Here is a 26309-nt window from a genome sequence, read left to right as displayed (position 1 = left end):
CAGCCTTTTAAAGATCATATGCCTGGTAAAATGGAAACAACTTTTGTGTTCTTGTGCGTCATCTTCTGGCCATGCCTTCCACGTAGCATAGTCACTACCCCTGACATCATTTGGAGGTAGTCAGGGGTCGCAGCTGTGACACCCATCTTGCTCCCTGCTACTCCTGGCAATTTCTTTGTGACCCCGGCCTCAGAGGAAGCAAAAAATGTGCCCACTCTGAGGACAGGGGTCATAAAAGACGATTTCACACACTATTGGGGCCGATTTGGGTCGGAAGGGCTCCGAACCATGTTCGGAGCCCTTCTGACCGAATCTGTCAGTGCCGGCCGGATTCCATTCAAACCGAGCCATTCCGATGGGCTCGGTCTGAATGGAATCCGACTCGGATTTCCGGATGGCCTAGGACAGGCTCAGAGTCTGCCATCCAGATATCCTTCAGTACTCCCCCGGTCGCCTCTTTACGACAGAGGGAGTATGGTGGCAGTTTATCACTGCCTTTTCATGCCGGTCTGTCCGGCATGAAAAGGCAGTCGGAAACTATCTTTGGGGGCCCCCAGCAGGGCCCCCATGGGTGCAAGGCTGCTGAATGGCAGCCGGGGGGCACCTATGGTGCCCCTCTGTGGATCCCTGCGCCTGGTGACAGGCACCTTGGGGTGCCGGCCACAGGGATGAACTGCACCCCTGCTTTTCTCAATGCAGGCATGCATTCCGCTCGGAATGCATGCCTGCATTGTGAAGTATACGATTGCGACCGAACCCTGTTAGGTCGCATCCTATTAGCAGGGCCGTAACCCACGACAGCAGGTCGGTCGGTTACTGCTCCTGACCGATGTTGGACGGACCTGAGTCCGTCCGACATCGGAATAGGCCCCTATGAAGGGGGAGAGGCAAAATTTCTCTACTCCGGCAGCCCAATCACAAAACTGTAACACACACAGAGGAGTAGCGAAAAGTTTTCAAAAGGTGGTACATGCTATGTGGAGAAATACTGCCCTCACTCACAAAATTGTGACATGCTTCATCATTGGGCTTGCTTACAATACACCCCTGCACAGACCAAAGCCTGGGGTGGAGCAAAAGGGAGAGTAAGACAATACAAACATGAAATTATATACCAATATGCATTGGGATCACCGAAAGAAAAGTGCAGGGAAGGTTTCAAACTAGCTCAGCGGTGTCTCTATTCAACAATTTATTCCTGGACTCACCGTCTAGGTCTAAAAACGTGAAGGATGGTGGTGATAGGAGAGATTCAAGAGTTCCTTCACCCCTCCTTACTGCCAAAGTGTTGACATGTTTCGGCCGTGTTAAAAGTGCCCACAGTATAGATCACACCAGCATTCTTCAGGACCAATCGGAACCCAAGTTTTTGTATTTACCCTCTATACAAGAGTAGGGTATCCTTGGAATCTGTAATATATAAGGGGAGAGTACCCCTAAGTAACTCACAATCGTTTATCGAGTTTCATCAAGACAATGCTAAAATTGGCTAGTAATTGGGAGAGACCCCTTGAAGTCAAACTTTCATCATGGTAGGTGCTCTGCCCAGGAAATTTCCCAGTTCAGGCAGACACCATTGTACAATAAATAGTGCAAGGGTGTCTGCGTGCAGGGGAGGATTGTTTATGTGTAAGAAGGTGTCCCTTCCTGCGTATAAAGAATCCTAAAATGCCATGTTGTCACTTTTATGTGTGCTCCTTCATGCAGCAAACATGAAATTCACAAAATGGCATTTTTTTTACCAATTGTTTATGTACAGGAACGAGGACCTTCCTGTACATAAACAATCCATGACAGTTTGCTTTTTCCATGTGTGCTGCACACATGGAAAAAGCAAAACAAAAAGGGAGAAATAATGCATATCTCATTGTTTCGCTAAGTTAAGACCAGGTATTCCCTGGTCTTAATTTTGGCGCTGCCACCTATGTACGCTGCACTTGTAAATAGAGGGCAGCGTCAAAATCAATTGGTGTTGCGGTGGAACACCCACTACAACAGCAACTGCCCACCTCTTTCACGCTAAGCATAGCGTGAAAGGGGGTCTTATTTACAAGGCAGCGTTAAGCCACGTTAAGTGGCTTAACGCTGCCTTGTAAATAAGGCGCAGACCCTATTGCCACCACAACGTTGGAAAAAGTGACATTGTGGTGGCGAAAGTAGCTTGTATGTATGCCCCAATGTGCTGCTGCTTAAAAGGTATCTTTAAATAAACATTAACTATAATTATCACATCAGAGCTCAGTTTGAAAATCTTTACTCTGAAAAACGATTGCATCTGTGATAAGGAGTCTCAGCGGTTAATTTCCTTAAACTCAAAGGCAGTACAATATTTTAAGGAAAGTTGCACTACATTTGACTATGTCTTTCTCTCTATCTTTCTCACTTTATTTCTTTTTGTTTTATTTCTTTTTTCTTTATTTCTTTCTTGCTTGCTTTTCTCCATTGTTACTCTTTTTCTTATATTCTTCTTCCCCTACATTCTTTTTTTGCTTCTTCCTCTCTTTCGTTTTTTCTTCCTATCCTCCTCCCTTTCCATCTTTCCTCCTATTTTTTATTCTTTTCTTTCTTTCTTTTACTCTTTCTTTTCTTCTCTGTTTCCTCTTTCTTTCTTTCTTCCCTTGCTGTTTCTGTTTCTCCCCTTCTCTCTCTCTCTCTCTTTCTCTTCCTTCCATAATTTCATCCTTCATTGATTTGTGTTTTATTGTTGCCTCAGCGGTCTACTTGGGTGTGGCGGCAGATAAATGCATTCTTGCAGAGCACTGTGAAGTCTGCACATACCTATTTTTAATCTTGAATCCTTAAGGCAGAGTCAGTTTCTGGACATCAACCAAAGGACTTTAGGGCAATTAGTAGAATAATGATTGTCTTTCTTGCCCTTGCTCTCAGGAGAATGGTGTCATCCCATGGACTGACAGAGAGACCATCAAATAAACCCGTGTGACACTCAACACTCACAGATGATTCATTAAAAAAAAGTAAGAAGACAAAACGAGTCTCTGGGCACCACACAGATAACCCTTTCCCACTCCTCTGTCATAAATGGTGTGTGCTCTAGGCCAGGGTTTAAATAGCTTTCTCTTTGTGTGCCACTATCTCACCTATAAAATAGCAGATTGATTTCAGGGATTTGAAGTAGTTCTCGCCATTAAAAAGGTTGGAGACTTCTGCAAACAAAAGATTTAATTGTAAGAGGTGCTTTTTACAAAAATCAATACAATTTTTTTGTAAACAACCAGGCAGCGTTCTTAAGGGTTTGAAGGAGGCAAAAGATCAACAGATTGGCCATATGTCAGATCATCAGAGATTAGCTAAAAAACTTTGTTGTGGTGGTATAAAGCTTACCAGAAAGATTACAAAAATCAATATTAATACAGATTTTTTTCTTCATAGTTATGCGTTTAGCAAAAATAAAATTGCTTTTGTATGGGATATCCAAGTCAACTGATTACAGCAACACATCCTGTTACAAGTACCACAAATAATTTATGAATCGTTGTTTAAAGGTTTCTTCTTTTTTTAATGAATAGTTTTTTTAAGTTTTCTTCTATGAATGTGCAAAACAATTGATAACAGAGAAACCGTGGTTTTCGGTGGTTTGACAAAATCAGACCTAGACCCCACCCTTAGTTTCGGTTTTTTTATGAGTGTTTATAATACATCTTCTATATTTCAGTTTATTATATATAGCAGTTTATTGTTCTCTTCTGCGAATGTATTAGTTTTAATTTTTGCCATACTTTTTTTTTTAGTGGAGGAATAAATTAAAATGTTTTGTTTTATTACCTCTGCAAAGGGAGCAACCTGGACGAATGCTAATATACAATTTTAACTGCGAAGATTTGTATGCCTTAAAAGTTCAGAGGAGGTTGTCTTATTTTATGCTATAACTTTCTTGCTTTCTATACCTCCCATTCTACATCTCAAGCCGACTCCAAGTCATTAGACTTCTACTGCACCTCAAAACAAAAGCCCACATTGCAGAATTCATTAAAAAACAAGCTGAGTACATACCAGTCAACCTATTGACATGGATCCTCAGAAACATCACAACTCAAACCACTCTTCTTGTGCCAAACAAGCACATGACTTGTGTCCTTGCTTTGAGCTCTTTGTCTCTACAAAATATCGACATTTCTAGACCACTTCTCCTTATGGAAAACATAAAAGATGTCCCCTCTCCCACTAGTACTAATATTATCCCATTCAAAGATGCCAGTCTCCATCACTGCTGCCACTTTTAACCCCATCAACAAGAATCAGCTCCACCTTCCAGCCACACAAACATAATTACACACTACACAGGCACTACTGCAACCTCCTGCATCAGTACTTACACAAGCATCTGAGACAGCCGGCCAAACACACATGAGCACTTATTTTTTTATATTTTCTTTTATTTTTTAGAGTTTTATATAGCGCAAACTAGACCCGAGACATCAGGTATTAGAGCGCTTTACATGAGCACCAGTTCCGTTACAGATGGACACATTCATTTGTTTGTTAGGTCCGGGGAGATTAAGTGATTGGCCCAGAATCACAGGATATTCAGCGTCTCTGCCGAGACCCAAACCCGGTTCCCCAGCTTCGAGGTCAACCTCTCTAGCCATAAGGCTACATCCTCTCCCCACAACACTTCTTCTCCTCCTCCATGCCTCGGCCCTGCTCCTCCCTGCACACACAGGCTCAGAGCTGGCAAATGAAAAATAAAACATAGTTTTATTTTTCACCTGCTGGCTCTGAGCCAGGCAGGGAGGCAATGCTCCTCCGCCATTGCATAGAAGCCGCCACTGCTAAACTGACAAAATCTATAACACTAGCAGTTACACAGTAAATATTCTAGAATTTGAGCCAGCATCTTCACCTATACCAGAATCAGTACCGGCCACCACACATACTGGCATTTACACTGACACCTGCAGTAACACTTGCACCAACATCAGCAACAAAAACCACAACAGCACCAACAAAGACATAAAAATCTGCAGCAGCAACAGATCCCACACCAGCTCCCACGCCTGTACCAGCGCTTACAGCCACACACAAACCACCACCTCTACTATCTCCTTCGCCGACACACATGCCAGGATGTGAACGTGCAGTGGCACCCACTCCTCTCTCTGCATCAGAAACCACAATCATCTCAGCCACCTTCACCAATATCTCCAAAAATGGATGGTAGGATATGTGAAAACTGAGACACTGGGAGCAAAGGAGACTGATGGACAGTGACTCTGAGTGATAGAAATAGAGAGGGTCACAGGGGGACCTGGGAAGAAATGGGAGTTAGGAGACTCATGCACTAGAGACACAGACTTAGGAAGATGTTGACACTTGGCAGTGAGAGTGCAGGATTTAGGGACACAAGGGAACAAGGGGAAAAAAAGGAAGGAATACACAAATTTAGAGCAAGAGAGATGCAGGGAGACATCTACATGGAAAAAGGGACAGTGGTGGACACGTACGCTGGAAAACGTACTTTTTTGAGATATCGTTACATAAACATGTAAAGTCACGAGAGATGAAGAGGGGTATAAAAGAAGGTAAGCATTAATCCTGTAAAGCCATGCTGCTCTGTAAGAAACCCAACATACTTATGGAAAAGCAGACTCCAGAATCCCCAGCTCCATGAGCCTAGGTTCGTGGTGGACTTGCGCTACTGAGGAGATGCTGAGAATTGCTAAACTCCTGTGTATTGGTGTACCAATAGCGATCAATAGTGGCCTTGTGCCAGGCACTGGCCAACTGTATTGTTACTGCTTTAATGGGCGTCTGATAGTGTTACTGATTTAGATGTTGAAAGTAGCTTTACATAGGTAAACAGCAGGAGAGAGAGAGAAAAATGGAGCCACTCTTGGTCCCCCTGAACAATATCAATTCAACAACAAAAGAGTGCAACCCACAAAAGAAGAGCCAGCAAGAGGAATCACTCTTGTTTTTTAAAGAACCCTCACTCACCAACCTAGTTGGTGACATGCTTCATCCTCGGGTTCCCACCAGAGAGGCTGAGTGCCTCTCTGGTGTGCTACGACGCCTGACTACAGCGGAGCAGGTTTTTTATTTTTTTGGTGTATGGCGTGAGTGTGCAATAAGTGAGTGAAAAAAGTGGTTAAGAATGCTTTTGTTATATTTCCAAAATTTTTTAATGATGTAAAACTAGGCACGGATAAAGACAAGTGTGTTGGATGTTTCAATAACTGGTTAAATTGACCAGGTATATCCTACTGTGAAAAGGAAAAATTAGTCAACATGTTTCTGCCTCATAAGGCTCTTAGCGAAGCATTCGTCAGGACCAGCACGCCACAGCAGTATGCGCACGCTAAGGCACACCCTAACCTGTGGTGGATAAAACCGAATAAACTCACGGTAGTTGTTGAGCCTTCAGGATTTCTGAAAGCCGTACGTATCTGTGGAAATAAGGAGACATACAAAGCGACAAAATAAGTCACATGGAACATAATACATGGTAGCTCAAGTGCTTGGATATGTTCATGAGTGACCAAACTCATGCCGCTGCTTAGTGCTCTTCAAAGTGCAGCAATATATTTTAACGCTAACAAGCTGTAGTGCTGTATCAGTGACAGTGATATGTGGATATTTAGCACTAACAGTTCGTGCTGTTCAAGTACTCTGATGGCATGCCAGGCTCTTTGTTTGAATGGTACCAGAACATGAGTAAGGAAACGCACGGAGAAATTCCTTCACGCCTACACGGGCGTTACCGGTAAGTGGCTAGTAAAAACATTGAACATGACTATAAAACCGAGGCACGAGAAGTGGTAAGACTTGTGACCCCAGTGGATAAGGCAGATTAAAAGCATGGGTAAAAACAGGGCTTACGTGAAGTTTTGGAAAACCTCACAACATGGGTCACGGTGGGGGGCGGTGGCTTATAGTCACATGCTGTAAGGGTTAGAAAACAAGTAACACCATGTTACATACAAAATGGACAATGTATTACCTTAGTTCGTTGTAGAGCTCGTAACCCCACTCACTCCCTCAAAGACACGCGCCCGGATGGCACCTGCATACTCCCTTCCACAGACCCCTAGGATTTCATGGGGTCCGCTCGAGGAGCTTTTGAAGATAGTGACCGTCCAGGAAACCGGAGTGTTGTGCGCGTCACCCGCCCATGTCACGTGGCGTGGCGACGTCTAGCTGCAAAACGTGCTAAGAAAGGCTTCAAAGTTCCATCAGTTACCATAGCATAAAAAGAAAAAACATATACGAATTATCTGGAGCATGGGGGAGGGTGGGGGTGAGGGTTTGAGACAGCAGTGTAGGAAAAAAACAACAAGGTCAGGTAGGGCTGGAAAGGGGAGTCAGCCACAGAATTGCGGAGGGAGGAGGGAAAGGAAACACAGCGGAGAGACGAGGAAAAGCAATGTCCAATGTCCGGCTTGGTATGTGAAGGCTAAGGGGGTGAAACCAAAGACAATCTCCTCTACAGCTGCCAAAACAGCTCCACCGGGCATCGGCCATGTTGCTCAGGCACCGCGGTCATTAAAACATATAAGGTTTCTGCCAGAGGGCATCGTCATAGATCCATGAGCCGCACCAGTCTCAGTGGAATTAGGGAACGCAGCCTGCCTCAATCTCCAGCTTTCCAGTATTCATCTCTCCTGAGGTTCTGTGAATTCTGAAACCATGGGTTCCATTTTGTGTATGGCAGCCATTTTGTGGTTGCCCTCACATAGGCCGATGACTGTGGCTGAACTAGTCTTTTAAGGACATCTACACCTTAGCTCGAGTTCGTACTGACTCCTGTTTGACCTGAGTGAACTGACCCTGTTGCCTGAACCTGACCTTGTTAAACCAGTTCCTGCCCTTTAGCTGATCAAGATTAAGGATCAGAGCACAGGACATCATAAAGTTTTACTGCACACAAACATGCTTTATCCTACTCCTATCTGTTTCTGTTCCTTCTTTTATGGTCTATTCACGATATGGGTTGTGGTCCTTTTTATTATGGGTTTGTCCGGCTTGCCTAAATAAGATTGTTGGGTTTGTTCAATGATTGATTATGGGCCGGACAACTGTAAAATGGGTTTGTCGGGGGGCGTGGCTTGGCGGGCGAAGATGGCGGTCGCAGCGTTGTAGAGCTCCCGCCAGCCCAGACATAATTTGCTTACTTATCCTGGCCCCCGAGCCCGCTAACTGTGCTACCTGTGTGGCGATTGTTCCTGGCGGCGCCTAGATCTCTCCGGTGTGCCGAAAATATCCCTCCTGCCATTCCGGTGGGCCGAGATTGTCTGCAGCGAGGTGCGGCCTAGTGTCCGTAGGCGGAGCCGGGACCTCGATTTTCGGGGTCAGCGGCCGGCGGCCGGTGGTCGGACCGGCCGGGCGATTCCCTGACCAGTGATTGCAACACCGGAGGTTGGGGGAGCCACTGCGGTGCCCTGTGGAGCTGCCTTGCACACCGGGGTGGCCCCTGGACGACGCGGAGTCGCTGCGGCCTGTGCGGACCTCGAGCAGCCGGGGCCTTGAGTTTCGCGACCCCGGGCTGGCCCTGGCCCGGATTGCGGTGGGTCGGCGCTGATCGTCCCTGGTGTTGGTGGGGCCGTGGCCGTGCCCTGAGAGATTATCCGACGAGTGAAGGAGGTGCCTGGGGAGGCGACTCACGGCTGAGGCCCGTCTGCACTGTGGGCTGGACTTCTCTGGTGGCGTGTGAACCGGCAGCGCACTCCCTTTGCCTGAGCCGGGGGGCTGCCTGGTACCAGTGGCGCAACGAGGGAGACCCCTGACCGACTCTACTGCGGCGGCGGAGGGAATTAGTGCCCTGAGGACGCCGGTGGGGAGCTGCGGCCTGCTTGGCCTTGGGGACGCCGGGGCCTCGAGTTTGGCGGTCTCCGCCCGGCGAAACCATCATTGGCTCTCGGACAGGGGAGCGAACGTTGTGCGGCCCGGGGTGCAAGAGGGTCGGGTACCGCATCAGGATTAGATCGCTGGGACTATTACAGCTGTGCTCATTGGGGATGTGGATTGGAGGCATGTAGAACGGCCCGGTGGGGCCCGCATCCGAGCCTGGAGGGACACACCTGCTGCCCTGGTGTAGACCGGGGGCTGACCCAGCGACGGTGCACGACGAACTGTGAGTGCCTTCCCCCCCACTTTGGTGTGACTGCTTGTGCGGTGGAGAGAAAAGACCCGTGGCCCCGGGAGTGGTGTGGTACCTGCGCCATTCTGGGGAGCGCTTTGCTGCCGGATCTACTGGAGGAGTCTGGAGCCTGCCTCGCACTTGCTGCACTGGAACCCGAGTAAGGGCCGGGGCGGTCTGGAGGGCCGGCGTGGCTTGGTTGCCTTGTGATTTGGGGCCCTGCTGTACCCGTCCTGGCTCACAGATCTTGGCGGGAGCCCGGGCTTGGACCTTCGAGACCCCATGAAGATGAGGAGTCGGATCTAGATTTGCACCTCTTGTTGGGGCGGGAGTATCCTACCGGAGGTCCGAGGCCCGGAGCCTTGCTGTGGCCTTAGCCCGAGTAACGACGGGAACATCTGCTCGCTGGGTGCCTGGCCTTTGGGGGTGCTTGGTGGTGACGGCCCCCCGGGTGGATTCTATCTTTGAACTGCGGTAGGTGAAGGGCCTGCCGTGGGCGCGGAGCGGCCCGCCCAATTTATCCTGACCATGACAAGAGGCGGGGGCGGCACTGGTTCCACCAAGCAAGGACCGATCGACAAATTTACTGGACCCAGCGGGGGATCCGGGGCCTCCGGGGGCGGCCAGGGCACGGGACCTGATAACGCGGCCCTGATGGCCGCCATCACGCAATCCAGGGACATGCTAGACGCCAAGATTGGCGCGGTGGGAGCCGATGTCATGCTACTACGACAAGACCTCCGCAACGCAGTTGCTCGCATCGCAGAGACCGAGACCAGGATCACAGGGGTGGAGGATGATGTAGGTGCCCTGAAAAAAAAGGTGGCAGAGATGGACAGGATCCAAAAGGGACTGGCGCTCCGCGTCGAGGATGCAGAAGGGCGAGCGCGCAGGAATAATCTGCGTTTCGTGGGCTTTCCAGAGGACTGCGAGAAAGGGCCCATGGATGCGTTCCTGACGCGATGGCTGGAGAGCTGGCTTCCCCCGGACGTCCTGTCGCGCTGCTTTGTGGTGGAACACGCCCATAGAGCCCTGATGCAGAAACCGCCAGTGGGAGAACGGCCGCGTCCGGTCATAGCTAAAATCCTCAACTTCCACGACAGAGACACTATACTCCGCGAAGCGAGGGCCAAAGAGACTCTGCTGTTTGACAATCACAAGATTATGATCTTCCCAGACTATACTAAGCAGGTGCAGCAGCTGCGCCGTTCCTTCCTAGATGCGAAGGCCAAACTGCATGGTCTGAAGATCCAATATTCGCTGCTGTACCCGGCTCGTCTTCGAGTCGTCTTTGAATCCAAGACCCACTTTTTTGATACCCCGGAGGCGGTGTTTGGTTGGACCGACGAGACGACCAGGCTCCGACCGAACGCCCAGCCGGGCTTGAACCCCGGACCATCACGTGGATCGTCACAGGAGAGGGGCGACTCTGCCATCAGAGGTAAAAGACACAGGAAATCTCGGTCACGGAGACGCTCCCGATCTGGGGGCGGCCCCCTGGATGGCACACAGTCCGACACTGATCAATCCGGGAAAGCGATTTGAAGGCCGTGGGAACTCTATCTTCCATACTTGACCTCTCTCCGTCATTGGACTCTGCGGGAGGCCCGGAGCAGCTGCCGCATCGATCGAGCGACTAGCATCTGGTGTGGTGAGACCTGGAACTTGGCCTACCTCGGGGGGGGGGGGCGATACTGGCGGTGTCTGACTGCCTCGCTCTACTCGAGCTATGGGCCAACTGTGGTTCAATGGGGTTCGGGGTACTGACCTATGGGCGGCCTAGTCCTCCCACGTTAGGGGAGGGAAGGTCCCGTTAGTTGGGGGGTGTAGTGGGATCCATTGGTATGGGTGGCTTTGGGCACTCTGTTTTGGGCCCGAAGCTCCCCATGCCGCAACAGGTACTTCAGTGTTTCATGAGGTATAGGGGTGGGGGGGGGGCGGGAGTTGGGCAGTTGGGGGGGCAGTGTTGGTGGAGAGGGATGGGGGGTGTTTTGAAAGGGGTGCACGTGATTTCTGCTGCAGTGACGTACATGGTACTGGGTGCCTGGGCTGGGTCCTGGGGTTTTCAGAGACTTTCCCATCGAGACTATGGTTGATCTCCCGAAGAAGGCACTCGCTAGTGGCTCTATGCGTATCTTAAGTTGGAATGTAAGGGTGATGTTGGACAAAATTAAGCGTGGGGCGGTGTTGCGCTGGGGTAAGAGGGACTCAGCTGATGTCATGCTATTACAAGAGACGCATATGTTGGGAACGAGGGTACTGAGCTTACAGCGCTTTGGATATACTCAGGTATTTCATGCAGGGTTTTCCAGGGGTTCGAGGGGGGTGGCCATTCTTATTCATCGACGACTGTCATATACCCACGAGCGTCACTGGCTCGATCCCCAAGGTCGGTATGTGTTTGTTAAGGGTATGGTTGGTACGGAGCCAGTGGTGTTTGGCAGTGTGTATGCCCCCCCTCCTCTACAATGGTCCCTGGCAGAGCGCCTATTTGAATTGTGGGCCGAGATCCCAGACTCCTTGGCTGTGATAGGTGGCGACTGGAACGATGTGGTAGATGTGTGCCTGGACTGAAGGAGGCTGCAGGGGACCGCGGTGACGACCTCCCCTACACGGTTAAAAGCGATGATTGATGGGTTGGGCTGGGTGGATGCCTGGAGACATTTGCACGCCAGGACGCGTGAGTACACGTATGTGTCTGCTGTGCATGGCTCCTTCTCCCGGCTGGACTGTGTGTTTGTACCAGGAGCCTTTCTCGACAGGGTGAAGCAGGCCGCGATTCAGCCTCGGGGGCTGTCTGACCACTCCCCGGTCGTAGTACGGATTAAATTGCACAAGTCGCGCCAGCCATTCCGGTGGCGGATGTCCTCGTGGCATCTCCAGCAGGCAGATTATACGAACCACATGCGTGGAGCGATTGCCCACTACTGGCAGGAGAACCTGGCGGAAGGGGTTGATGGAGTGACGGTCTGGGAGGCCATGAAGCCCACATTGAGGGGCGTTGACATTGCTTGGTGTGCTGCTGCCCGTCGAAGTCGCCGAGAGGCCACAGTTGCGGCTGCGGCTAGAGTGGGGGTGTTGGAGAGTCGGTGTCGGGGGGACGGTGACGGTGTGGCGCTAAGACTGCTCCTGCAGGGGCAGCAATCCTACGCCTCGGTCTTAATGGACGAGGCTCTTCAAGCCTGGCTAGCCACACGGAGCAGGGTTTACCAGTGGGGCGACAAGTCCTGCACCATGCTCCATAGGCTGTGTCAACAAACTCTGCAGCCGATTACTCTACCGGGCCTTACGGACGGAGAGGGGACTGCCATAACGGACCCTGCTACCCTAGCGGCGAGCTTTGCTGGCTACTATGCGGAGCAATATGCCCCTCGGGACAGTCTCCCGCCGGAGGCGATTGACAAGTTCATCACTGACCTTCCCCCCCGTGCGATATCAGATGAAGCCAGGACAGCCCTGGACCTTCCCTTGACGGCGGAGGAACTGGGTGATGCGTTGGGACAACTCAACACTGGTAAGGCGCCCGGACCGAGCGGATTTCCCAGTGAATTCTACAAGAAATTCCACCTGCAGCTGGGACCGCACTATAGGCGGGCGTTGGAGGCAGCGTGGGAACGTGGTAGCTTACCGGCGGACTGGCGTCAGGCTGAAATTGTAGTCTTCCAGAAGCCGGGCAGGCCTCCCGACCGACACGAGTCGTATCGCCCCATATCTCTAATCAACTTTGAAGCCAAATTATTGGCCAAAGCGTTGGCGAACCGCCTCCTCCCGTATGTAGCGGACTTGGTCCACCCGGATCAAGCGGGCTTTATGCCGGGTAGGGCGACGACACAATATCAGACGCGCGCAGGTGGCGGTAGACGCTGTGGGAGCGACTGGAGAACAGGCGGCGCTACTGCTGGCAGACATTGACAGGGCGTTCGACTCGGTCAGCTGGACTTACCTCTTCGCCCTTTTGCCGCGCCTCAACCTGGGTCCGGTTTTTGTCTCGTATGTCAGGCTGTTATACACAGACATCACCGCCTCGGTGCGTATTTCAGGAGCTATATGGGAGAGGTTCCCGGTTGCTAGGGGGACCCGACAGGGATGCCCCCTATCCCCTTACCTCTTTGCATTGGTCATGGAACCGCTGGCTGCGTGGGTGCGCATTGATGCACAGCTTCGTGGCTTCGTGTGGGGAGCGGGACTCTCAGACAGGATCGCACTGTACGCGGATGATGTCCTCTTCTTTATGACCGACCTTGATCGCTCTGGCCCTCGAATCTTGGAAATAATGCGTATTTTTGGAGATGTTTCGGGACTCTTCCTCAACCCGCGCAAATCGACTCTGTGGGTGCTGGGCGGACAGTCCGAGGCTTTCTCTTGGGCCTCGGCTCTACAGGTGGCGGTCGGTGGTCTAAAATATCTGGGAGTTTTCCTGTCTGAGTCTGCTACAATTGCATGGGAGCGCAACGTGCAGCCGATATGGGACAAAGTCCAATCGGACGTCAAAACTTGGTCTTGCATGCCTCTCAATATCTATGGCAGGTCCGCAATCTTCAAAATGGTCGCCCTTCCCAGACTCCTGTACCAACTACAGAACCATCCACACAGGATCGACCCGCAATGGTTCCGTCGAGTAAATTCAGTGCTGGGTCGCTTTCTGTGGGCGGGGGGTGCTTCCAGAGTGGCGCTGCGGACTTGTTTCTTGTCCACGTACTGTGGGGGTCTCGCTACATCGGACATTCTGTCCTACTATCAGGCCTCCCATTTGTTGGTTCTGAACGAGTGGTGGTACGGCGGACACAGCGACCCGGCATACGCCCTGGAACACCTTCTGATGGGGGACGCCACGCTTCATACACTGTTGTACTCGGCCGGACGGCGGAAGAGACTACCGCAGGTCACTCAGGTGGTCTTCGCGATCTGGAGACAGGTGCTGCGCCGCATGGGCTGGTGGGGTCGGCTGACGGCGGAAACTCCACTTTGGAACAATGGACAGCTCCCCGCACTAGCCTCGCTGCCGGGGTTTGGTGGCTGGGACTCCATTGGGATCTCGTCACTTGGCCATGTTCTTACTGGGACTACCCTCAAATCCTTTCAAGCCCTCAGCACCGAATTTGACATGCCCAAGACCCAATTTTTTAAATATCTACAGCTTCGTCATGCTCTTGCACCGAGTCTGGTGGGGCTGGACCGACTTCCTGAGTTTAGCCCCGTGGAAGCTAAGCTTTTCATGGGAGATCTGGGAGATAAAAAAGTCTCCAAAATTTACCAAACGCTCGTCACTCATTGCTCCTCTTCCCTCCTGTCGTTGAAGGCCTCCTGGGAGACGGATATCGGTCCTTTGGATGAGGATGACTGGAGGGAGGCCCTGGAGTCCCCCCGTGGGGCTGCAATAGCTGTGAGACTCCGGTTTATACAGTTCAAATACCTGCATAGGGCCTATTACACCAGAGAGAGACTGTGGAGGGCTGGCCTCATGGCTACCCCAGAATGCCTGCGCTGTGGGACTGAGAGAGGTACACTGTTGCATACTGTGTGGTAGTGTTTGGGTCTGACCCGGTTCTGGAATGGAGTATGGAATTGCTTGTCAGAGGTGCTGGGGTGGGACCTTCCTCGTACGCCCAGATTGGGTCTTCTGCATATCCTGGAACAAGTGGGTGGTAACATCTACAAGCGTCACCTCCTTCTGCTGGGCCTAGTGGTGGCCAAGCGGGATTTGGCAAGGGCATGGAAGAGCGACCGCGCCCCCCCACTTAGCGCCTGGAGGGCGGGCTTGGATTTTCTTATGGGGTTGGAATTGCCAGTGTTTGAGGCCAGGGGCTGCCCCCGGAAACATTACAAGATCTGGAAGCGGTGGGCGGACTACAGGGAGTTGACCTTGGAGCCCCCCATTGACCTGGATGATGGATAGCCTACCGGTAGTGACCTCGGGGCCTAGGAGGTTACAGGACGCCTATTTTGCTTTAACTGTATACTGCAGCTGATGGTGATCACGTGCACCGGGCTAGGGTGGGATAAGGGGTGGGTAGTGGGGGATTTTGGGGTTGTTGGCGGGGGAAGGGGTGGGGGAGGGGGGCCAGTTGAGCGTTTAGGCTGTTCATGCATTCTGTTGTATGTTGACCACTGACAGTGTCCTCCTGACTATGGAGAACTGTACATATGATATGCCTAAACATTTAATAAACACAGTTGTGAAAAAAAAAATGGGTTTGTCGCCATGCAATACTTTCATTGTGGAAACATGTGATTGGTTAAACTGTAAACAAGGAATGTTTGCCTGAAGCATAATGTTTGGCATAAAAAGGGATGACTTGCTTTGTAAAGTTGAGCAGTCTCCTGAGAACTCATACTGTGATGATTTCTAGGACTTCTGGTACTGGCTGCAGCCAATAAATTTGATCTTTGACGCCACTCAGAAGTATCCCGTGTCTCTGTATTCTAAGCCAGGTACCCCCCCCGAAGAATTTGGGCGTGCCCCTGGCGCCGCTGGGTTCTAAAACCCGGTGCTTCAGTTGGCGCTTCCAACGTGGGGCGACTTCAGCGGTACCGGTCCAAGCCTGAAGATCATGAGGAGCTTCGTGAGGAAATTCTGGAGGACGGCCACCACTTCATCGACCCCGGCATGTCGAATGTGGACTGAAGGTCTTTGCTGCGAGGCTTCCCGCTTTCCTGACAGCTACGAAGGACTGCTGCCCTGACTGTCGCCCTGTCTTGGACCCATTTGTGATGCTTTGTACGGCGAGACGATAGACGGGTCTTCTGGTGGCGTGACTGATACCTCAGTTAAGTATACGTGGGTCGCTCCCAGTCCTTAGTTTTTGGTTCTTTGGTTCTTAGTTTGTTTGGTCCTTAGTTTTGATTTGAAAATTGCAATTTCCAAAGCCGAGGGACTCGTATATTTGCGAGACTATCGTTGTAGATAATCCCTTGAAGTTTGAAGCTAGATTAGTGAGCGAAGATGCCTAGTCTTAGCAAAATTAGGAGGATATTCTGTTGTGGTTGTAACAGGGATTCCAGATTGGAGGATTCATGTCCGATACCTCCAGTTGGAACTCCGACTTATGAGCTCTATTCTAAAGACGGCGTGGGCCCCATTACTCTTAATGAAGTATCGGTTCGCTACACTAGAAAAGATGGTGTCTTACGATGGCCCCAACATGGTAGCTTTGATACAGAGATTTTAGACAATGTGGAAACTTAGGGGCATATTACCAAGCAATAGCGATAATTATCGCTATTGCTTGGTTAGAGACAACATTTTACCGCTGAGCTGCGGCGATTTTTATCGCAGATAAACCTTGGTATTACCAAGGTTTATCGCAAATGCGATAAAAAATGGCCGCAATGCATGAATATCGCTGAAAAGTCAGCAATATTCATGCATTACTGAGCTAATGCTCTTAGCCATGTTATCCACCTCCCATTGGATAACATGGCTAAGAACTGCTCAGGGCAGGTGTTAGCTTTTGGAGATATTCGCGCTTAGCGCGAATATCTCCAAAAGTTGGTAATAGGAGATAGCGATGTTAGCGACTGTTTCCAGTCGCTAACATCTTGGCACGCCCACTTTGCATGTCATTATTGATAAATATCACTGACATGCAAAGTGGGGCCCAAGATGGCCGCTATCTCCTACTAGCTGTCGCTAACTGGTGTTAGCGACAGCTAGGTAATAGGGAGATAATTTTATCTCCGCTTTCTTGGCTTTTAAAGCCAAAAAAGTGGAGAAAAACCCCCTTGATAATATGCCCCTAAATTATTTAGGAAGAAAGCCCGGCCGGCAATGTTTGCCTCCTTTCGCCTTTGGGGTAAAGAAGCCAGACAACGAGAAATTAAACAAGCTAAAAGAGATAAAAGAGAAAAGGATGTATCAATAATGCAAGCTGCTAGGCAGTTTAAAGAAAACGAAGAAGATAAAACAATTGAGGTGTCAGATAGGCAACATGCCAAAACAGCTCCACCGGGCATCGGCCATGTTGCTCAGGCACCGCGGTCATTAAAACATATAAGGTTTCTGCCAGAGGGCATCATCATAGATCCATGAGCCGCACCAGTCCCAGTGGAATTAGGGAACGCAGCCTGCCTCAATCTCCAGCTTTCCGGTATTCATCTCTCCTCAGCTGGTCGAAGCTCACTCGGCGCGAGGTGTATGCAGACTACGGTTCCCATTTCAGGGATATGGTAAAACTTTGCAGGCTAGACTAATTAGAAACTGGTAGTGTTGAAGAAAGAGTCTCCCAGCTCGAAGTAATAAGGAAGTGAATCACCCAATATAAAAATTACAGCTTTGTCAGACGGCCATAACCCTGATTGAAAGTTCTAGGATAAGAGTCACCGACAGCCATTTTAGGGACAGGCACTACTCCCATAATGATCACCTTGGAGAAGAGATCAGTCATTACAATGAAGTGCACCATAGTATCAGCAGTTATCGCATCCGCAATAGTTAGTGACAGTCGTGAAACAGTTACAGAGGATTATATCATTTATGAAATACTCCAGGTTTTAAAACACAGGCACCATCTTAAGGACAAGCTCAGCACTTATGAGAAAGCGCGGTGTTGGAGAGATTGGCTTAGCAATAGTTCACTCCCTATAAATAACAGTCATTCTATCAGAAATACTTGTTCAGGTTATAAGATTCCATTGCACAGCCCAGCAGGGGATGGTGAAGCGCTCCCCGAACTTCTTGTATGGTCGCCATCTTAAGGTCAGGCTGCTTTAACCCCTCCCATGCTGGTTACGAACCCCAGCCGTCATGCCCCGCGGTGGGCGTGTCCGGATGACGGCTGGGGTTCGTCACGGCCCCGCCCTGTTCATTTGTTTGCCGCACAGCGGAAAAATCGCGGCCGCAGCGAAGGGGTTAAACAATGATCACTGGAATGTCAAGATCGTTATGTATATCAGCAGTGAAAACATTGTACCTTTGCGAAGAAAAGGGAGGTCGCATTGGTCCTCGAGCAACGGCACACGTAATGGCAATCAGGATCACAGCAGCTTCATTGGTAATGCCGCAGTCAATATTTACCCATCCATCTTACTTTGCCAGAGCCCTCAAGGGTAGTTTGGGTTGCCCATTTCTCTCACCGCAGTCAATGTTGGTCATTCATCAGCCATTTTTTGCCCACATTTCTCCGATCGGAGGGATTACGGACGGCAATCAAGCCTCTTTAGCACGTCCAATCGGGCGATGAAAGCACTCAAAACGAGCAGAGCTCAATCAGGAACGAGAGCCCGATGCTCTGATTCGAAGTTGTTCCCAGAAACTCCAGAGAAAATTCAAGCACCCAAGACAGTGCACTTAACAGAGGGACGGGAAGAAGCAAACAGCCATCGGCTCTGTAATGGGGTTGTTCACCGTCAAGACACAGTCGGAGACGGTAGCTAGGCAGAGGCAGAGAATCTTGGAGTTGCAGTCTACCGATCCCCAGGGGTGGTGGAGACCAGAAGGGCCTCTCTCTGAGATAAATCACGAAAAAAGACGATCCCAAGTCCGAGAGCTCCCGGCCGGAGCTCCTCAGCCCTTAGCCATCTTGATGTCCTCAGTTTTGTCTTCTGTTTTGCAGCAGTGGTGCAATATCAGCCCTCTGTAACAAAAGCGGGAGCGGTTCTTCTTATTAGCACCCCACAAACCCCTCCCAAACCTCCACCGGGGGACAGACGAGCAGCAATCTGCCAGGGCTGGTTGCTGTTGCAACTGGGTGTAACACCACAACACCCCATTGAAGCTACGACTCTACATGTTGAATGTTGTGCGTAGACATCTTAAGGGAGGCTGCAGGTGCCTTCCTGTGACGTCACCAGGGCTCGAGTCAGTGTACCATGCGGGTGGACAGCGTCCCCCCACTTATTTTACCGGGAGCTCGATTCCTGGAACAAATGGAGCCACACCTTCACTCTTTGGCCTCTCTGGGGCGAGTTCGGAGCTCATTCAGAATGCTGCTCACGCGCTGGCTTCTCTGATGCAATCACATCTAAGGGGTGACTGAGGGGAGGCAATGAGTCTGATGGTGCAAGCCACCTTTCGTGACGTCACTTCCTGTCGTGACGTCAGCGTCCCCCCACTTCTTTTTTTAGGACTTGTGCCCTGGGCGTCACTGCATATATTCCTTGTGCAATCATTATTTTTGGGGATGATTCATATTTAATGTGTGCTTGGCCATTAGCTCTGAGGGTCCCCATCTCGGCTGCTTCAGAGAAGGCCCTGTAATGAGGCCTATCAGCCCGCTGCAGCCAGCGGAGTGCAGTCTGCAGACATTAGCATTATTAATACGCGCGCGCTTCCCGAGTGTCTGATTAATTATGTTGTTTTAACATCGCCCTCTCCGAGACGCTCCAGCCTGACAATCCATTCATTAACGCTAAGCAGGCATGGAGGAGTCCCGGGGGGCCTCTGGCAGGTGATTCAATTCACTCCCTGCGTCACTTTCAGAGTCTGCGGGTGTGAGTGTGCCTTCCTGCTCCGCACAATCAGGTCCAGGTGAGGAAAGCTGTTGATGCCCTCTGTTAGGCAGGGAATACTGTCATTGACATTCACTGCATGCCGGTGCTGTTATTCCACAAGTATCAGTGCATGCTGGTGCTGTGCCTGTACAAGTATCAGTGCATGCTGGTGCTGTGCCTGCACACGTAACACTGCATGCTGGTGCAGTGCCTGCACACATAACACTGCATGCTGGTGCTGTGCCTGCACACGTAACACTGCAGGCTGGTTCTGTGCCTGCACAAGCATCATTGCATGCTGGTGCTGTGCCTGCATATGTATCACTGCATGCTGGTGCTGTGCCTGCACATGTATCACTGCATTCTGGTGCTGCGCTTGCACAAGTATCACTGTATGCTGGTGCTGTGCTTGCACAAGCATCCCTCCATTCTGGTGCTGTTATTCCACAAGTATCTCTCCATGCTGGTGCTGTGCCTGCACAAGTATCACTGCATGTCGGTGCTGTGCCTGTACATGTATCACTGCATGCTGGTGCGGTGCCTGCACACGATCACTGCATGCCGGTGCTGAGCCTGCACAGGTATCACTGCATGCCAGTGCTGTGCCTGCACAGGTATCATTGCATGCTGGAGCAGTGCATTTACAAGTATCAGTGCATGCTGGTACTGCGCTTGCACAAGTATCACTGCATCCTGGTGCTGTGCCTGCACAAGTATCACTGCATTCTGGTGCTGTGTCTGCACAAGTATCACTGCATTCTGGTGCTATGCCTGCACAAGTATCAGTGCATGCTGTTGCTGTGCTTGCACTAGTATCACTGCATGCTGGTGCTGTGCCTGCACAAGTATTTCTTCTTGCGGGTGCTGTGTCTGCACAAGTATACCTGCATGCTGGTGCTGTTCCTCCACATTTGTCAGTGCATGCTAGTGCTTTGCCTGCCCAAGTTTCAGTGCAAGTTGGTGCTGTTCCTAAAGTATCAGTGCATGCTGGTGCATTGCCTGCGCACGTATTAGTGCAGGCGGCTGGTGCTGTGCCTGCACAAGTATCAGTGAATGCTGGTGATGTGCCTGCACAAGTATCACCTCTTGCTGGTGCTATGCCTGCACAAGTATCAGTGCATGCTGGTGCTGTGCCTGCACAAGAATCAGTAGATATTGGTGCTGTGCATGCACATGTATCACTACATACTGGTGCTGTGCCTGCACTAGTATCAGTGCATGTAGGTGCTGTGCCGGCACAAGTATCAGTGCATGCTGGTGCTGAGCCATCACAAGTATCACTGCATGCTAGTGCTCTGCCTGCACAAGTATCACTGCACGCTGGTGCTGTGCCTGCACACGTATCAATGCATGCTGGTGCGGTGCTAGCAAAAGTATCAGTGCATGCTGGTGCTGTGCCTGCACAAATATCAGTGAATGGTGGTTCTGTGCCTGGACAAGTATTACTGCATGCTGGTGCTGTGCCAGCACAAGAATCAGTAGACATTGGTGCTGTGTCTGCACAAGTATCACTGCATGCTGGCCCTGTGCCTGCACACATATCAGTGTATGCATGTCCTGTACCTCCAGAAGAATCACTGCAGGCTGCTGCTGTGTCTGCACATGCATCATTGCACACTGGTGCACTGCCAGCACAAGTATCACTGCATGATGGTGCTGTGCCTGCACAAATATCTCTTCTTGCTGGGGCTGTGCCTGCACATGTATACCTGCATGCTGGTGCTGTTCCTCCACAATTGTTAGTGCATGCTAGTGCTTTGCCTGCCCAAGTATCAGTGCATGCTAGTGCTTTGCGTTCACAAGTATCAGTGCATGCTGGTGCTGTTGCTCTACAATTGTCAGTGCTTGCTAGTGCTTTGGTGGCCCTAGTATCAGTGCATTTTTGTGCTGTTCCTAAAGTATCAGTGCATGCTGGTGCATTGCCTGCACAAGTATTAGTGCAGGTGGCTGGTGCTGTGCCGGAACAAGTATCAGTGAATGCTGCTGCTCTGCCTGTACAAGTATCACCTCTTGCTTGTGCTATGCCTGCACAAGTATCAGTGCAAGCCGGTGCTATGCTTGTACAAGTATCAGTGCATGCTGGTGCGGTGCCTGCACAAGTATCAGTGCATATTGGTGCTGTGAGTGCACATGAATCAGTGTATTCTGGTGCTGTGCCTGCACAAGAATCAGTAGATATTGGTGCTGTGCCTGCACACGTATCACTGCATACTGGTGCTGTGCCTGCACTAGTATCTGTGTATGCTGGTGCTGTGCTTGCACTAGTATCGGTGCATGCGAGTGCTCTACCTGCATAGGTATCAGTGCATGCTGGTGCTGTGCCTGCACAACTATCAGGGCATGCTGTTGCTGTGCCTGCACAAGTATCACTGCATGCTGGTGCTGTGCCTGCACAAGTATTTCTTCTTGCTGGTGCTGTGTCTGCACAAGTATACCTGCATGCTTCTGCTGTTCCTCCACAATTGTCAGTGCATGCTAGTGCTTTCCCTGCCCAAGTATCAGTGTATGTTGGTGCTGTTCCTAAAGTATCAGTGCATGCTGGTGCATTGCCTGCGCACGTATTAGTGCAGGCGGCTGGTGCTGTGCCTGCACAAGTATCAGTGAATGCTGGTGCTGTGCCTGCACAAGTATCACCTCTTGCTGGTGCTATGCCTGCACAAGTATCAGTGCATGTTGGTGCGGTGCCTGCACAAGTATCAGTGCACATTAGTGTAGTGACTGCACACGTATCAGTGCATGCTGGTGCTGTGCCTGCACAAGAATCAGTAGTAGGAGTGACCACCCTGTGTAAGCAGGCACCATCAAGCGATCAACGGTTTGCTTTGTCGACGCTCCCGTCGGAGCCCGAGCACAGAGCCTGACAAGACCAGATTTCCAGACTTCCTTCAGCCCGATCCACAGCCACAGCAAAGCTGAGACCCGTGGAGGAGACGAGAGACGTGGGACCGGACATCTTGGAAAGCCAGTGAATTACTTTCCGTGCAACTTCTGAGGCACCCTCGAAGTTGTGCATTGGGGATTGAGAAGCTCGAGCCCCGAGCATCACCTGCACCGAAGACTGGGTCTCCTGCTTCCTAACTCTTGGTAGTACAGCGTAGCCCCAACGATTCCCTTGCCCCTAGGCCTATCCTTTGTTTGTGACGTGGTCCTTATACCACTATTTTAGTATATGGTTTTACGTGCTCCTAGGGCTCCACTGTATTTTGTGCGACTTATTGTATGATAATTGAGTATCTTGTTATGTGCTTATGCCTCTGACCTTATAAAGAGTTCAGAGGATTGTGTTAAGTAATAAATACATATATATTTTATATATAACCTGTGTGGTGTCCTTTTACTTGGTATTAAAGGGGTTATATATGGTAAAACAGCTGGCTTCACATGCCCGCTTGAGTTTAGCCTAAGACTGCTTTGTCCATGCTACCACTAGGATAGCTGGTCTATAAGGTTGACTTTACAACCATCACCATAAGGGTTGTTTGGACTGGTGCAAGGTGCTCACTAGAATAGTGAACATCATATACCAGGCCAACTTCTCACACCCTTTGGCACGGTGTATGGCGCCGTTAGTGCTGATTTTGCAGCACGGAGCACGCTCCCAGCATTAAAAATAAGCAAGAGGTGCCGATTTCCACCCGTTTGCGGAACTCCGTGGAATCTCCGAGACTTTTCATGTAGTTTCGTTGAATTCCATGGAGTGAAACTCTACAACTTCTGCCCACCCCTAATTAAGGGACCTTGGTCAATGAGGGTTCCAGCATTAATGTTTAATTCAAGACAGTGGTGCCAGTCTGCATGCCGCAGAGGCATCATTGCACAGAGAATAGGAACAGAAGGATGACAATTGGATTCATATTTAGTTTTCCATGTATTGGAGGGGAACATAAAAGGGATCTTAGTAGCACTTGGAAATTATGCCAATTTCTAGAAAACCCTCTCAATTGCCACAGCACGTAAAATAGCCCTCTTGATAATAGTTGTGTTGCTTTGTTTGTTCCAGTGCTTAATTTGTACAAAAATAAGTGCCCGGGCCCTTGTCAGGAGGCTACTGCAGCTTGCATCACCCATTGCCCCTGACAGTGCTGCCAATGACATTAAAAACACACGTACTAGCCATCACACTCCTACAAGTGTGACACTTTGGACTGTTCCAGGCCCCCAAAGCTATAAGAATGGCTTGGGTGAGAGGTATTAGTTGTTTTTTAATGTACTTTGAATGAACAAACCTTCATCTCTAAAAAAAAAAAAACAGCGCCACCATGTGGCAGACTGTCATAAGTGCTGGTGTTAGCAAATTAAGTGCCGATGCTGAGCACCGGAAACCACCGGCTCAAATTTAGCACTGTTTACCACTCAGAATACCGAAAGTGCTACCCTGAAATATCGACATTATATGGTCGTTAATGATCTGGTGATCATATTGACACAGAACAGCACTGTGGACCTATGGATGAAGATGGGGTTGTGGCCCAGCTGCAATGTGCAATGAGATGGCTAGATGACGTGGCGCATGCCATTGTCCCTCAGAGCAATAGAGTTACTAAGCATTATTCCAAACCCAAGGAGAATGTTTGAGGAATCGCCAATACAGAGCACGCATTCACATGCACTGTATACACCTGAAGCCGGTGGCTAGAGTACAGGCTCCACATCATTAACCCCTTCGACGCTCATGACGAGCTGGGCTCGTCATGCAGTAGCCTCCTGCTACGCTCATGACGAGCCCAGCTCGTCATGAATAATGGTAATCATGATTTTCCAGCACAGGGGAAAAATCCCCATAGCATTCAAAAGGTTAAGGGGATTTATGAGGGGCCTTGTCATAGCTGGGTAAGGGAGTGGCGACCTCTATGTAGGAAGGAAAAGGGAACATTTCAGAGAATCAATGGGAGACTATGGGTTATGACACAGGTAAGAGCAGTGGGGTGGTGGAAGCGGGGCGGGGTGGAAGATGGGGAAGTCAATAGATGACGGGGTAGGTCAAATTAAAGCAAAAAAAAAAAAAAACACTTACCTTGCACTCACATTACTTTTGTGAATCGGGCCCATCTATTTTAAGCATCTGCTGATGATTGTGTTTGTCTATATGGTGAATATCCTGCCACTAATTCAGTCAGTCAGTCAAAACAAGCTTTATTCGATTGTTAAAATCATAAAAGCAGAATCAATACAATAAAATGTCACATTTCATCGGTTTAAAAAACATACAACATCGTAATAATAAAAATACATTCAATAATTGTTAAAAATGGGCATGCTAAAAATGGTTAAAAAACAGTAAAAACAAGCACGGTGTCTTTAATCACTCCACCTGAATAATCGGGGATAGCTTCCTGGTCTTGATACGCATAGCAGCTACCAGGAAGCTAGCAACCCCGAAAATTACTTTTGTAGTTCCTAATAGTTGTAAATACAACAAGGCTGGGCGTACTTGTAGGAAGCCCGCTTCTCTCAGGATAGGAATTAAGAACTGCCTTCTACCCTCCTTGAAGTGCTCACAGAACATGACAAAATGCATCAGGGTCTGCTCTGAAAAATGGTCACAACTGCAAGGACTTGATGAATCAGGTACCCCCCACACTGGGAAATCCCCCAGGGAGTATTGGATAATGTTGAACCTGAATCTAATGAGGAGGTGAAATGGTTTGCTTACAATTTTTAGGTAGGGTTCTAGAGAAGGAGTGGTTAAGAGCAGAAAGTTTGCTCTAGCTTTTGGCTTAGTTAGTTCCTCCTCCTCCCTAGCCTGGTACGCCCTTAGCAGGAAGTTTTCCTTGATCCATTTTATGTCCCCTTTAACTATGTTGGTCGGGTGTTTGTAGAGATCTGGCCTGCCCATTTTATTCACCGTGTTCTTAATATATGCTAGCCAGGGAATTTTTGACACTTTGTCTAGCGCCAAACAATCCTTGAGGATACAATGGTTCAAGGGGATCTCGTTGTTTAGCCAGGTTTTTGCCCAATAAACTAGGGGGGCCAGTTGTAACTCATCAGTGACATAGACTATGCCTAATTCAGTGTGCATGGAAAAAACTGGTGTTGATTGTGGAACTCCAAGCAGTGTTCTAAGGAAAGTATTTTCTGCGATTTGTATTTTCCCTTGTGGCGAAAAACCCCACAAGGGAGCACCATATTTGGCTATGGACAGACATTTTGTTTTATACACTTTCAAAAGGGCATCCATTGGGCGAGAGCCCAATCTCCTTGCAAAGCTCAATAAAGCTGAGGTTGATCTCTTGACTGCTAGACTTTTGGCATTTAGTTGGGCCGTCCAAGACCCCCCCTCTTCAAAAATAACACCCAAGTAGGTAAAAACTGGTACCCTAGTCACCCCCTCGCCAGTGCAGGTAAACGTCTTCACCTTTTGTGTTTTCCGGCGCCTCCCTGCCACCATAATATGGGTTTTTTGTTATTGATCACCAGATCAAGTGAGCCCATGAACTCTCCAAAAGCATCACGGAGTTTCTGTAGCCCGATCCCTGTTCGGGCTAGGAGCACCGCGTCATCCGCGTAAAGTAATGTGGGCACCAGGGAATCCCCTACACGAGGAATATCGGGTGTTGATTGCTCCAGCTCTCTACCTAATGAATTAATATAGAGAGTGAAAAGGAGGGGGGCCAATATACAGCCCTGTCTAACACCCCTTTTGGAGCGAAATGGCCGGGTACAGTTGCCCTCCCGATCAGTCCTGATGGAGGCTGTCAGGTCTGAATGGAGTGCCGCTAGAAAGTTTACCAGTGATGGATCAATGCCCAGGCTAACAAGCATGGGCCATAACTTGGTTCGATTG

This window comes from Lissotriton helveticus, chromosome 11, assembly GCF_964261635.1.
Source record: "Lissotriton helveticus chromosome 11, aLisHel1.1, whole genome shotgun sequence".
In the NCBI taxonomy this organism is placed as follows: domain Eukaryota; kingdom Metazoa; phylum Chordata; class Amphibia; order Caudata; family Salamandridae; genus Lissotriton; species Lissotriton helveticus.
The sequence above is the reverse complement of the archived record's forward strand: the minus strand, read 5'-3'. Positions refer to the sequence as shown.